The sequence below is a fragment of the Solanum pennellii genome, chromosome 11, assembly GCF_001406875.1.
Source record: "Solanum pennellii chromosome 11, SPENNV200".
NCBI classification, from domain to species: domain Eukaryota; kingdom Viridiplantae; phylum Streptophyta; class Magnoliopsida; order Solanales; family Solanaceae; genus Solanum; species Solanum pennellii.
In genome coordinates this window covers 53,921,536-53,935,026 of record NC_028647.1, presented here as the reverse complement: position 1 = coordinate 53,935,026, position 13,491 = coordinate 53,921,536, and positions in this window count along the sequence as shown.

Sequence of the window (13,491 nt, the reverse complement as noted above, 5' to 3'; positions counted from 1 at the left end):
AGCTGCTGATAACATCGTTACCTGGGATCGAGCAGTGTTGATGGCGGCGATGATAGCCGGATTCGAGGTGGACTTCGCATGGCTTCTCCAGGCAGTCATGCACGAGAGGGAAATCAAGGTCACTACTACCTACCCCTTCCCGTGTATGATCTTTGCCCTTTGCAGGTCCGCAGGTGTGCCCATATGTCACGTAGATCATCTTATGACCCCTCAGGGCACTGTAGACGTCGGCCTCATCAGAGACGAGGCCAATGAGTTGGCCCCACGCAGAGGGCCCCGTCCAGAGCTGCCCCCACTTGCTGATGATCTTGCTGATACGGTAGCCCAGGCCCGCACAGCTACACAGGCGTCCACTGACACTACCCCGGTCGAGTCTATCCCGGGTAGTAGCACAGCCCCGAGCTCCTCTCGCACAGCCCCTCTACCGGTACTGGTCCCGCTTGCTAGGGTCCAAAAATTAGAGGCACAAATGGCCACTCTTCTGCATCATATCCAGCCGTGGATGCAGAAGTCGATTACTGAGTCTGAAGCGCGTCTAGAGAGGAAGATGCAGCAGTTTACAGAGCGGAAGATTGCTGAGGTCAACCAGCGTCTGGACGCCTTTGAGTTGAGAGTGTTAGCCCGACCAGCCCCTCCTGTGGATGTGTCGACTCTTCAGGCTGCAGTCGACAGTCTTCGTGCAGACATCAACACGATCCTAGAGGCGAGGGTGCCGGAGTCTGAGGCCCCTTCTGTCGAGCCTGCTGAGGACACCATGCTAGCAGCCCTGTTTACTACTTCAGAAATTCCACCACCTCCTCCTCGAGAGACTGCCACGAGGCGTAGGGGTCGAGCAGAGGATGAGGCGCGAGCAAGGAAGAAGGAGCGCCGAGAGATGGAGGCTGCGAGGAGAGCCTCACTTGCTGAGGAGGAGGCGCACCAGATCAGAGCATCACAGTTAGCGGCTGGGGCGTCTAGCTCCCGCACTGTAGAGACAGCAGGAGGCTTTACTGATGGTGCGGTTGTTGATGAGGACACCACTGAGGGTGTCCAGATTGCAGAGGATGTGGGTTCCGGGGAACTTGACCCACCAGCTTGCTGATCGACGGCGCTTTGCGCCACAGGTTTGCTTCACCTACCACTCTAATATTTAGATTTTTTTTATGCATTGGGGACAATTGCATGCCTTTTGTTGGGGGTGGGTAAATGGAAAGTGAGTGTTAGGGTGAAGTCTGAGTAGCCCAACTCATTATCCTCTTTTGGGGTTTTCTTGCCTGTGTTCTTTTTCCCCAAAAGACTGATTACTTTTTCTGTTGAACCGGCATGTTTATATCTTTTGTACATAGTATAAATCTAGAGCATGATGGCTAAAATGATATCCTGATAAACTGGAAAATAATGCATGACTAGGCATAGTAACTGATAATTGTGTGGCTCTAAGCATGAAATAGAGTTACACCATTGCATTACCCTAAGTCTTAAATTCGAACTAGGTGTCTGACAATCTGGTATAGTGATGAGATGTCAAGTGAGTGTGAGGAGAATTTGAATAGTCCACTATTGGTACTGAGCTAGAACTTGCCTGGTTAGTCCTGCTAAAAGTAAGCTGTAATAGACAATTAGGAAAGGATCATAGGCCCTTATTCAACAAAGCCCATTTCTAGCCTAAATGAAAGAAACCAAATGAAATTTATCCTTCTTTGATCCAAATAATCTGAGCTTAAATTAGACCTTTTTTTTTCACCCCAACTGATCTTTTCTGGGAACAATGTGTTGGCCCTGGTCCCTCCTTGGACATGTGCACCTCAGCTTATGCCAAAAGCATAAGTTGAGGGTGGCTAATGCAGTAAACAACCTTCGTTATGGCCCTGACCCAACTTTGGGTATTGTGTACCTTGACTCATGGCAAAGCCATGAGTTGAGGGTGGCTATTATGAGGAATGCTCTGGAAAGTGGGGTTGAAAGAACAAAGAGAGAGAAAGAACAAAAGTAAAGTGACTCAAGAATCAGTTGAAAGAAAAGTGAAATAAAAAAATACAATAAATACAAGCAAGAAAAGAAGAGAGTCACTTACACAAATGAAGAAAGAAGGGAAAATAGCAAGGTGAAAGAATATGAGAAACTAGGCGAGATAAAATGATAGAAAGTGGAAGGTTTAGCCGATATGTCAAGGAGGGCAAAAAGTCACTAAAGTATACCTAAATATACCCTACCTGACCCTGAGCCTATGTTACAAGCTAAGAAAGTCCTATCGTGATCCTAAGGGTTGTATAGCGAACTTAAGGCAGTGAAAATAAGGGCAAGCTTATGGCAATAGGTATGAATGAGTGTGACTTTGTTCTGAGAGCGAGTGTTGAAAAGTAATCCTTATACTCAAACTGAAATCATTGTGTGAAAAATGAGGATTTTGTTCTAAAGTGAGGACACTAGTTGCAATACCGGAATTGTTAGCACCTCGGTGAGAAATTGAAGAAGATAGGTGTTAGTGCATGGTGAGTCTGTGTCATGTTCTGATCCCACAAAATTCAAGCCTAATAGTGATAGCATGCATAGATTTGATGAGATTAATCGGGATTGATAGCCAAATGATTGCAAAGGATAAAACATGGATACTATTGTACAAAGATTGTGTAGTGAGTCATAGTGCGTCACTTGAGGACAAACAACGAATTTAAGTTGAGGGTGTTGATATACCGTGGTTTCACGGTATTATTAATACTTTTTCCTTAAGTTTAGTGTGTCCGAAAGTCTTTTTGTGCTAATTTTTATATAAGTTTCTCTTTGTTTTGCAGGAAATCTGTCCAAAGCTGAATGCGGAGATTTTGAGCGAAGAAATGCAGAAGAGACCACCTACGGAGCTTATGACGGTCCGTCGTGCTTGTGACGGTCCGTAGGTGGCAGCGTAGTGAAGCTGCTGAAGGAAGATGGGGAAGTCTGACCAAGTGTGGGGTTACGAAGCTTGTGACGGTCCGTCGTGTCTATGACGGTCCGTCCTGCAGGTTCGTCATGAAGTTCAAAGAAGTAATCCCAGTACCCATATTCCAAGAGTTGAAGTGTTTTGGAACGAAGACCCTCGACGGACCGTTGTGCCTATGACGGTCCGTCATACTTGCCGTCGAGGGTAATGAAGAGAGCAGCAGAAGAAATTGCACAAGTATGGGACGACGGAATCCATGACGGTCCGTCGTAACCATGACGATCCATCGCGTGGTCCGTCGACCCAGCCGCGTTTTGGCAGATTTCCAGCAATTAGAATTCTTGTTTAATTAGGTTTTTGTTTTTTTATAAATAGTTCGAAAAACCTCGTTTTTGAGGTTAGACACCTGATAGTTAGACTCTTAGATTGTTAAAACTCCGTATTGGTAAACATTGTATTGTGAGATTCTTGATAATCATTAGACTTTTCGTGAGATTATTGATTACTTTGAGAATTCTTGCAAGTGATTTTTGGTGATTAATCAAGCAACCTTTTGGATTTTATTCTTTCTCATTGAAGTAAGTACATGAATTCTTATTTAATATATTTGAATATTGTGTTTATGGCTATGAGTAACTAAACTCCATAACTAGGGTTGTGGGAACCATAGGCAAATAATGAGATAAACCCTAGCTAAAATAACAATTCTAGAATAGTGTCTTGCATGTATTAATAATTCTTTCGCTTAGAAGTCTTTTTAACGGATGGTCAACGTTAGAACTCGCCTTAATGCTACTTGCCGGACCAAGGAGGTAGATAATAGGAAAAGAATTATTAACATAGATTTAGTGTATACTATCTAATAGGCTAGTATTGATTGGTACGAGGTAATAACTTAGTCAAATATCGAATACGATGCTTAATATGAGGTAAAGATAAGGGTTAGGAAAGCAACACACGTAGCCGGACCAAGGTGCGGAGTGAGATTTTCTAGATGCCGGACCAAGGATTTAGAAATACATAACTTATCACTTTGCATGCAAGATACTAGGAAAGAATTGTTATAGTTAGAATTATCAAGTTATGAACCTGTGGGGAACACGTAAACCCTAGTTACTTTGATTAATTGATTAAACTCCAACTTTCAAAGCTGTTAAGTGTCTCTTTCAATTTCGTTAGTTATTTTCACTCATTTAGAACTAGAAACCCCCCTTTTATTGTTTTTACTTTCCAAGGAAGTCATTGACCAAACAATAGTAATAACAAGTTGAAGTTAAGTCTAGACTATTTTCCTCGTGGGAACGATCCCAACCTCACTAGTTGGGTTATTTACTTGACACGACCGCTTTACTTCTTATTTGAGAAGTAAGTTTGAGCGTATCAATGTCCTGGACCATTGGGTTGTATATTTCATCTTCTATATATGAAATTTGCTCTATAAATAAACAGTGAATTTTAGGTTCAGCAAATATAAAAATCATATTTGTATGTTATAGCTATAGTTTTCATGATTTTGCTCCATATATAGCAAATTTTATGTTTGCTATGGAGCATCAAATTTGTATAAATCGCAGACAGACATTCCTTGGTGTAAAAGTGCAACAATTGGATGTATATCGGTTGGATAACTGTATATATGTAACTACTATGTATATGTATCAATGATTGTGTTTGTATATCTGCATAGAATTTGGGTTTGTATACAATTTGGATTGAAATAAAACATTTTTATATTGAATCTCTCTCTTGCTTTATACAGCACAAATAATACATATTATAATATATAATTTATGTTGTATAAAGTGAGAAAGAGATAAAGGCAAAAGAGATCTAGCAGGGCAAGATTTGTATTTGTATAATTATAAGTGTATATGATGAAAATATATCTATTTGTATTTTTATTATAGTTTTTCTCACTTTATACAAATACACATTACAAAAAACAACACTTATTGTGACGATATTTAGTGGCGATTTTGTTTTTGCCACAAAAGTTACATATTCAGTGGCAACACTTGTGGTCGCTCCTGAATATTTATCTTTAGCGTCGACTTATTTTGTGTCGCCACTAACAGTTGTCACTAAATCTAAAATTGTAACTCTCTCTGAAATGAAAATTTTGGCTTCAAATATTTAGTAACATCTTATTAAATGTCGCACCTAAATATAATTTTGTAGCGATCATGTCGCCTCTATATATTAATTTAAAAATGAAATAAAAATAAATATGAAGGTTCTAGTTAAAATAAAACTAAATAGTCATTTGTTCTTCTTTTCTGAAACTAAAATAATCAAATGTTCCTCTTAGCTCAAATGAGTTTTCTATAGCAAAATGGAGAAAGAAAAACAATTGTTCCTCTTTGATCAAGTCTTAGAAAAGGAAGGAAGAAAACTCGTTCATCTTTGCTTAAATTTGGGAAAAGGGATGAAGAAGAAGCTCGTTCCTCTTTACTCAAATTTGTGAAAAGGGAGGAAGAAGTAGTGTATGTTGGTTTGCTTAATATTCTTCAATTTTTCACTAATAGGGTTCTCTAAAGTATATATTACATCAGGTATGTCCTCAAATCCCTTTCTGGGTATTTGTATTTTCGATTTCACATATAATTTCTTTAACCCAGTTGAAATTATGTAGGAATAGGGTTCTTTAAAGTTGAATGAGAAAAGGAAAGTTACTAATTTGAACATCACTGCAAGAGTGTCTCGTTCAATTAAACATGTTCTTTGTTTGAAGTTTTGAAGGTACGACTCATGTCTATCCATATTTTAATATTTTGTATTATAGTTTTTTCTCACTTATTACAAACATAATTTATACATTTGTGTTTGTATAAAGTGAGAGAGTTGAGGGAGAGTGGCGAGCAAAATTCTCTAAGGTGAGAGGCGAATGACAAGTGTTTTCTACGTATGACAATTAAATGGAATTGTGGTTATAGCATTTACTTTGAATTAATAGTTTGTTATTTATATAAGTTTTCTTATAAACAAACATAACAACAAGTTCATTAACTAATTGCTAATTTAATCTTCTTAATCACCATGACCACGAACAAATAAAAGAAACTGAACTATGAAAAGTAAAACTATAGACAAGACGAGTGATTCAACTATGGTAAGAATTTGTGATATAGATTTGGTGATTGCTTCTCTGGTTATCACAGATACCACCAACATCACCGCTAAAAGGGTCGTGTGTGGCGGACCACGACCTTGATCGTCTATCTAGAGGTTCACCAACGATTTGAACTTTTTTTTAAAAAAATGTTTGGAAATAAATGTAGGGCAAAGATTTATTATAAATGTATTTTGAAAGAAAATAAACTTAAAGAAAACTAATTTATTGAGAGAATAATATCAACCATAAATAACTAAATAAATTAATAAAAATAGGAACTTAAGCACTCTAAGCAACATAATGGAGGAATATAGTTCTTGGGGATTTAATTAAGCTAAACCAAAAGAAAATAATGTTAGAGAGTTAATACAAAACAAATAATAACAAAGGAGAAAAATAAAAGAAATTTAGGCTTTGGCTCATATTAATCAATGAAAAAAAAATGTAAGTATACTAAATAAGAACCTAAATTACTTTTATATAGCAATAGTTTTATTTTTTACCAACATAGCAATATTTTTTTTTCAGAAATATAAAATAAATACTTAAACGAAAATGGAAGAGTCTTACTGGTCTACTATTTTCACAATTCCTTAATTATCTCCTTCGGTTACATGTGGTCACTTCGCATTGTTATATTGTTTTGATTTATTTAATGTGTTTTCTAGAGTTATTATTTAATGGTATTTAACATTTTAAATATTATTTGTGAATGGTTTAAAATGTTTTAACACTTGTTACTATATGGTTAGATTTTAAATTAATCAGTATATTATTGTGATGGTACTATTAATTGGTATATGTTTTTGTATACATTCATAATTAGACTAGTAAATATTTTTGGTGGCCGATGTGATACAAATAATAGCAACTCTTGTGGTACTAATAATGGTGATATATTTGGATTTAAATTAATCTGTAAAAGTACATGATAATATTTATAGACAAGATTCTATACCAATTAGAATGTTCTTATGTAAATAATAAAATATTATTTGATATTAGGTGATAAACAACTAGACATCAAAATGTGAATTTATTATTTTAACGAAATTAATGAAAATTTTAAATTAACTATATCAAGAAATTGGTTATTAGAAATTGCAATATTTGTAAATAACTTGTATGGTAAGAAATTTTTTGCCTTGATACAAATATGGTTTAGTTTCATATAGTATTGTAACTGAAAAGTATTATTGTCAAAATGGTGATTTTGATTGTGGTACAAAATTACTATTTGGATATAAATAGATTTGTGGAAATTTCAATAGATTCGTATAAACAATGGTATATATTGAGGTGTATTGTTGAATTTAAATATGATGTGATTCTCTTTCTAAATTGATAGTCTGAACTTTATACCACAATTACATCACATAATTTACCATAATTTTATACCATCACATAATGTACAATGATTTATACCATCACAAACGCCAATATTTGTTCATCAAATACGTATTATCTTTCAGTTTCAACAATAGAACAAACAACATTACATTTTGAGAAATATTAATTTTCAGAATTTCAAGAAAAATTAAAAGTTAGGCCTAATGAAACACAAAGATAAAAAAAAAAAGGCATTACATAATTAAGTTTTATCCAATTGTATAACAAAAAACTTTCTCAGAATAAAATAAATTAATGGTAGGACCAGTTCTAAAATGAATTTCTTTCGTACAATCACTATGATATGAATACTCCTTCGAATCAACAAATGAAAAAAAAATTCTTACCCTTCACTTTTGACAAATTAGTGGTTGTTGTAAAACTAAAGAACAATATAAAAATGAAGACAGGAAGAATATAAGACAAGAGGAACAATATGAGATTACAATTTTTCTTTCAAGTATTCACCAAATCTTCAAGTGTATAAATATGAACCCTTATGCCTCTATTTATAGTATAACATAGAGGCATACAAAAGGTTAGTCATAAACATAACATTAACATGAATATAATGGGGAGGTTATAAAAGTGAAACGTTATAAGAATAATGGTTATAAAGGTGGAGGTTATGGTCATCTTCATAATGAGAAAAGTAGTGGAGATAATGGATGAATAACTTCTTCGTGTAGTGGACATCCACACTATAATATTTTTTTAACACTCTCCCTTGGATGTCCATAGATAATATGCCTCGTTAAAACCTTACTAGGAAAAAAACTCTGTGGAAAAAAATCCTAGTGAAGGAAAAAGAGTACACATATATTTTAATACGCTTGAATGTTGTCTCGTTAAAAATCTTACCAAGAAAATTCATTTGGGACAAAACTATGGTTAAGAAAAAGAGTACAACACATATTTTTCTCCCCCCTGATAAAAACTTTACTTGATATCTCGAAGACGATCAATTTTATATCACAACTTCTCAAATATTGATGCTGGTAATCTTTAGTGAATAAGATTACAAGATTATCACTTGAACGAGCCTTTGAACGTCTATCTCACCATTTTGTTGAAAATCATGTTTGAAAAAGACTTTTGGTGAAATATGCTTTGTCTGGTCTCTTTTGATTGTATCCTCCATTCAATTGAGCTATATATTATTCTCGTATATGGTGGCTGGAATGTCCTTTGTCAAACAAAAATCACATACTTCTTGAATATGATAGGTCATGATTCCAACCAAACATACTCGCGACTTACTTCATGATCAATGTTATTTTTGTATGATTTGAAGAAGGGGTTACTAGTGTTGATTATTTGAATGTCAAGATATTGTTGTGCCTCCATATGTAAACAAATAGCCTATTTACCATCAAACTTTATGCATATCAAACAAATATTCTGCATCTATATAATCAAATAGTTTCTGACTCGGAGATTGATCAGTACAATTTTATTGAAGCTTATTTTTTTTCAAAGAAAACCACACATCTTCTATGTATTGAGTCATTTGATCTGTTAGTTTCTTGGCATAGATTGAACGATAATATGATAATCCCTTCACATAACTTTTGTTGTGTATATCAAATAATCTTCTAGTATTTGCATAACCAACAATCTATAAGTGCACAAATTGCACTAATACATGGAATTTATAATCATTTTCATGAGGTTGAAAAGATTATTTATCTGTGTTAAGCAATCTCAGAACTATTGAGTACTCAATGAAATTATTTTAAGACCTTTTTAACAATTCAAAAAAATTCATAAAACATTCATCGTCTAGTTAGACATGATAATTAGTCATTATACATATTCATATATGTCATTTATTGCCAGACTGAAATAAGTCTCATTGTATCCACTATTAAAGAACATATCTCCATTTAATAATGTCAGAACTTTTGCGAAAATTCTTTATGCCCTAAGGCACGAACCGTGCTTTATATCTGACGGTTATACTTTCGTATAATGATTCATTTGTACCCTCATTAACATATATTTTGATCTATGAACTATATGTTCAAAAACATCTCTTTTCTAAGTGAAATTATACTTGAATAGTGTCAATCATTTATCTGTCCACACTATATGACAGATTTGAACTTAAGATTGTCATAACCATTTATAGCATTGAGTGCTACATCATATCAAATATACCATCGACGACCATTTTGATTCAATTCCAATACGACATAATTTATTGAGATCTCTTCATTTTCCATCATTTTCAGGTACCTCAACCTTTGCTAAGGTTTTATGAAATGTTATGTCATAGTGCTCTTTCAAAGCACTTGCCTCATTAGCAATGACCATTTTGATAATTTGATTCTCTCCTTTCTCAAGGATTTTTACATTTGGAATTGATTGGTCTATCACGCTTTTGGGGTACCATAGACTTTGTCCTTCATGGACTATTTATTGGATCATTTGACCAGGATCTACATAATTCACCCCACACATAATTTTCATTTGCTACACATATCACTCCTTAATGTTAGGAAATTTAGAATTCACCCGCAATCTCATTTGGGGATCCATCTTGGGGCATGGTGGAGCAATAAAATCACATGTGCGCACATCAAATTTTTAGATGAAAACTATTTGGTTCCTGACCCTGAACCAATTGTGTTTGACCCTGAACGCATATATGTTAAATAAACTCATCACATACCAGATTTTATTTGAGAGATTTTTTCTCATAATCAATGGTGTAGCTATAATTGATGGCATATAGTTTCTGCTAAACCAATCAACATTATCAACACGACTTTATAGTTTGAAACAGTGCTCTTAATTTAATAACTCGAGCAAACAACCTTATAAAAATTAATTTGAAAGTTGATACAAATGCACATGTGAACATCCCATAGATGCATCTATTAAATCATAATAGTAAACGGCCCACATGGCAGGTGAACGAGCTCATATTCACCTTCATATATGTTCCAAATAATTTTAGGGATACAATTCCAACCTTAGCTGGTACAATGATCATTTTTTCACGAGAACAAGTTACAAAAGAGAATTATTGAAGAATCTTTTATTTTTTCAACATATAGCCACGTGAATTCTCAATTTCTCTTGCATCACATTTGAATCGAAACGGCCAACCGATTATGCCAACTGATATTTATTCTAGTAAACTTTTAGTTTACTTATGCATGTGATTCCATCATACTGCACATGTTTGTATACAACAAACAACGAAAAAAATGGGTAATTTTATACGTAAATATTTATAATCCACTTTGATTGTAGTAATTTGAAGATATTAAATCTTCTCATAATTTAGTCTCAATATAATATTTCTTTTCAATTCTTCCGAAACTTAAAAAGTTTCTTTTGAGACTTACTACAATCCCAATATTATGAATAATTTCATTCATCCTGATAGTAACAAATTAGCCATTTCGAAACTATCAATTAGTTTTGTGTACTTTCACAATTTTACGATGTCATTCTTATGGTGACCATCTCCTTCAAGGAGAAAATTATTATTACTGTATGGTTAAAATTATTACATTCAAGACTTATTTCTTGATAACCAATGACAAATTTGTGTTGTCACACAATAATATTTATTTTGGTCATGGCCACAACCTTTACAGAAAAGATTTATTTCTTTCTTTTGTCCTTCAATTGTTCATTTCAAAATATACCACAATATATGTGTAGTACTCAAAGTATATACATGACCACAATGACTATTTATGTCAAAACATTTTTTTTTCAATCTCTCAAATCTCCCGTAGAGGTGAGATGTGAGATGTGACATTCATCCAACAATACATGAACATGTTCTTATTCATACGAACACAAGTCACATTTTCTTCAAGAAATGGACTAAAACCATTTGTACATGTTCCATAAGTTTTTATGAGAAACTCGTTGTCATGTTTTGGCATTATGTGATTGATATACCGTGGTTTCACGGTATTATTAATACCTTTTCCTTAAGTTTAGTGTGTCCAAAAGCCTTTTTGTGCTAATTTTTATATAAGTTTCTCCTTATTTGCAGGAAATCTGTCCAAAGATGAATGCGGAGGTTTTTGAGCGAAGAAATGCAGAAGAGACCACCTACGGAGCTTGTGACGGTCCGTCATGCTCGTGACGGTCCGTAGGTGTGACAGCGTAATGAAGCTGCTGAAGGAAGATGGGGAAGTCTGACCAAGTGTGGGGTTACGGAAAGCGTGACGGACCGTCGTAGCCATGAGGGTCCGTCCTGCAGGTTCGTCATGAAGATCAGAGAAGTAGTCCCAGTACCCATATTCCAAGAGTTCAAGTGTTTTGGAACGGCGACCCTCAACGGACCGTTGTGCCTGTGACGTTCCGTCATACCTGCCGTCGAGGGTAATGAAGAGAGCAGCAGAAGAATTTGCAAAGTATGGGATGACGGAGTCCATGACGGTCCGTCGTGACTACGACGATCCGTCGCGAGGTCCGTCGACCCGGCCGCGTTTTGCCAGATTTCCAGGAAATAGAGTCCCTGTTCAATTAGGTTTTTATTTTTTATAAATAGTTCGAAAAACCTCATTTTTGAGGTTAAACTCTGAAGTATAAGGTTNAAAACCCCCCTTTTATCATTTTTTCTTTCCAAGGAAGTAATTGACTGAACAATAGTAGTAATAGATTGAAGTTAAGTCTAAACTATTTTCCTCGTGGGAACGATCCCAACCTCACTAGTTGGGTTATTTACTTGACACGACCGCTTTACTTCTTATTTGAGAAGTAAGTTTGAGCGTATCAGTGATTCGCCTCAACATCACTTTAAGATGTCAAATGTACCAAATGTACTACCACTTTGTATTCATTTATTTTGATGGGGGATTTACAAGACTTTTTAAATTGGGTTGCACCAACAACAATGTGCCCAACTTCTCATTCCACTTTGATGGATAAAAATTAATTTTAACAATAACATTCATTTTTGAAGGACCATCTTAAGAAACAATGTTTCCAATAACCTTTCATACAATTTTAATGGACACAATTACCTTCACATTTGAAGGAACATCTTAAGAACCCATAATGTTCTTCCTTTTAATTACCACATGATGACCATTAACATTTTTACCATACTCATATTCATACATTCAACCACTTATCATTTTTCAGACTTATTAATACACTGTCACCACATTCATATAAGAGAATATAGCAAATTAATTGGGTAAATTTCATGACTTTCAGTCAAAAGTATAAAACTTTTGTTAGTCATCATCATATCATCACATAATGCATTAGGACTTTAACCCAATGTATTACCCATATAAAGACACCTTTGGTCATAAATCAATGAGACTTGAACCCAACTTCTTATTATCATGGTGCACCAAGACTTTAACTCAATGTCTTATCCACTTGGTGTGGTGAAACCTGAATTCACCGTCTTACCTTCAATCAATGCCTTAATAAATCAAATGCATTATGAAAAAAATAATTATCAAAAATCATAAATATAATCTGAATTTGTATCAATATACAAGAAAAATGAACAAAATTAATTAATTAGAACAACATGTTAGAATAATATAAAAGTCCCTAGTTAAAATAATTTCAAACATTTTAATAGTCCCTCTCAACATTGTTATGAAGATTATTATAATTTACTAACCATTTTAGAATAACTACAAAACAAATTTTGTTAGTACAAATAATATATTAATAACTCAACAAGTAAATGCTTAGATAAAGAAAAATAAAGAGTTGCAAAAGTAACCAACAATAACAATTTAGTCAATATGTATATGCCACATAAGTCAATAAAACAAGATCATAAAGAACAATTTCTTTACAAATTATTAACTTACAAAACTAATTTTATTTTTTAAATATATAAGTGTTCAATTTAAAAGTTTGCTAAAAGTAAAAGCAAAGCAACTCGTTGGACTCATATGATTTTGAGATGGTAAGAAAATTAATGATGCATCATCAAAAGTAAAATATAAAATATATTATATAGTAATTTACCTTTAGAGAAAAATGAACAGAAATATTTTTGCCTTCTTTATATTTTCTTTGCTTCAATCCTTCAATAGTAGAACAATCGTGTTGATAACGTTTTGTAAAACTTAAGAACAAAAGAACAATA